Consider the following 2,597-nt stretch of genomic DNA (forward strand, 5'->3'; position numbering starts at 1 on the left):
CTTTGGACGCATCACAACACCCATGTTTTAAAACGAGGAGGGATTTATGTCTTGAATTCTTGTTGCGAAGTATTCCATATGTAACACTACGAGCCACTTACCCACTTGATTTTATCTATCAGTCAATGTCAAATTGGATGATACACGGATAGATGCATAGATTAGATTAGATGATTTAACACTGCAAATACCCACCATGCAGAATCGCTGATTTGGTGTGCACAGAACGAGAACAGCTTTCCTTGTTGGGCCAAGTACTGAAAAAGTTACCTGGGCTGTCCTAGTGACAAGCTAACGCAATTTTTTTTTTTTTGTCTGGCTGTAAATAGCATCACACAAGAGACATTTGACGCTGGATATCCCACCCAAGTACTTAAAAAAAGGTGTAAGGGGAAGAAAGTTGCGCCTATTGTGCCTAAACATATTTCGTGCAACCCGGGCAACCTGTGAACGTTTTTGTTTTTCTCATTTCCTGTTCAACAAATATGTTTTACCAGAATCGGCCAATGAGTCCCATCTGGTTCAGGAGTCCTCTTCCTGGAAGCTTCCCTCACTGTTCCGCCACATTGCTAGCATTCAGCTGACTGGGCATTTATTGGCTTTGTCGCAGGGTTTCACATATGTGGCTCCGTCCGTGCTGGAAAACGTCAAGGACAAATTCTCGTCGGAGCCAAAGGTCCCGGGAAGCCCGAGGACTCCTGTGAGGTGACGACAAATGATAGCTTTCTCTCTTTTGGACACATTCGTTCATGTAATTGACTGACCTAATGTTGGGAAAAATAACAGCAGCTAATTTCCTGTCGCAGCCCGGTGATGTTCGCACGGGGCGACTGTTGGCCGCAGGGAGCCTCTGCGGAACAACCCAAGGAGACGGTCGGCAATGGAGCAAACGGACTCGAGCAACAGCAGCAGCGCCGTGTCGGAAGCCTCGGCACCGATTCCCATCAGATGGCCGTCGAGCGGCGGCGAGCAGCTCTACAAAAAAAAAGCCGATCCTCTGAACGCCAAACGACCGGAACACCTGCGGATGAACCGATTACGCTCGGCGCAGCCCCTTCCCCGCTCTCAGAAATAATGTGCTGTCACTGTTGATGTCATCAACAGCGCTTCCATCTCTTGGCCTTGCTCCAGAATCTTGCTTTTGGTGCGAGTCACCAATGTCCTTATTTACCGTCGGTTTGGTTTCATGGTGCATTGGGGAGTGAGTTTTGAGCTCCCTTTCACAAACACGATTTTTTTACTTTCGCTGGAGGTTTTTAAAAGGGCCTCATACTGTGTGTGTTTGTATGTTAAGGATTTTTGTTTTTTGGGTGAAACTTTGTTCTACGTTTCAGTTTTTTGGTGAGTAAGAGGTTCTTGTTAGTGTCAGGGTTTTTTTCGTTCACTGAGCAGTTTTTGGGTGAGTGTGAGAGGTGTTTTGGGGTTCGTGTGAGTTTTTGGAGCGAGTATGAATGTTTTTGGTGAGTATGAGTGGTAAATGTTATTTTTGGTCGACACGGCACTTGATGTTAAAGCCTTTGCATTTCTACATTGACTGTTACCAAGATCATGAATACTCGGTTGAGTGTGAACCATGATGCTGCGGGGGAAAAAGCCTCTGGATTGAAGCCATTGGATGCCTTTTTTTTTTATTATTTTGACTCTTTTATGATTGTTTTTTTTTTTTGAATGGCTTAAATAATTGCCAACCAAATGCTTTGAACTTTTCTCTCGCATTCAAAAGATGGATCAGTGTTCAATTGATTTTCTTCCATCCGCGGTAAAGCTATAACAGTGAATTTTTTTTCCGTCTTCATTTAAGGGCCATTGGCTCACTATGCAAACTGCGTAACTATTTATTGTTTCGTCTTATTTCAACAGCGTGACAGCATTTTGGAAGAAAAGGTTATTTGATATTCTTTCTCATTGTGTTTTTTTCCTCACACAAACACTGTTAAAATGGCAACCACAAAAGCAGCTTTCAATTAAACACATTTTCCAGCATGTAACGATTTTTGTGCAGCAATGTCTTTTTTTCATGTGTTTCATATATGCTACTGTTCTTGACTGAATGAAACTTAATTTTTTGACTGCGCTTTGGGCAGCATGCAGAAGGTGAAAGCAGCGTGGGTGGAATCGCATATTTTGTATTATGTCCTTAGATTGTGACTGATGTGAAAGTGATTTTTTTTTTTTAAGGTTTCGGATCAGTGAATCCACATTTGAGATGTTTGGCTAAACGATCAAGGACATCTGTTTTGCTTTTAATTCACTGTTGAGCAGTGACGAGAATTGAGTTTGGAAAGTTAGTGAATGTTGACATCTGTTTTGAAGATGTTCGATACTGTATATTTGAACAGTAAAAACTTGAAATGTTATTTGGCTCGGAGCGCATTCTGTCGTTCATCCGGGGTTTGACGAGACCACCTCGAGTAGGCAAGTCCAGCTCCGATCCGCAAGAGCCGCCCTCTTGCCCGTTTTCCCATCTCTCCCTGTTGCAACAGACCTGATTCCAATGTTCAGCTCATCAGCAAAGCTCTGAAGAAGCTTGATCATGATCCTGATCATTTCAGTCATGTCTGTTGCAGCGGGGAGAGATGGAGAACAGTCACGACAGC

General features: G+C 43.4%; 1 long non-coding RNA gene across 1 annotated transcript; it reads left to right on the forward strand.

Annotated features, from left to right (window-relative positions):
* Window positions 1-444: 444 nt before the first annotated feature.
* LOC109512296 (uncharacterized) lies at window positions 445-2,016 on the forward strand. The gene is made up of 2 exons (XR_002167492.1): window positions 445-705; window positions 807-2,016. It is a non-coding gene; the product is annotated as an uncharacterized LOC109512296 (long non-coding RNA).
* Window positions 2,017-2,597: the final 581 nt, after the last annotated feature.

The sequence above is a fragment of the Hippocampus comes genome, unplaced genomic scaffold (genome assembly GCF_001891065.2).
Source record: "Hippocampus comes isolate QL1 unplaced genomic scaffold, H_comes_QL1_v1.1 scaffold258, whole genome shotgun sequence".
Lineage (NCBI taxonomy): Eukaryota > Metazoa > Chordata > Actinopteri > Syngnathiformes > Syngnathidae > Hippocampus > Hippocampus comes.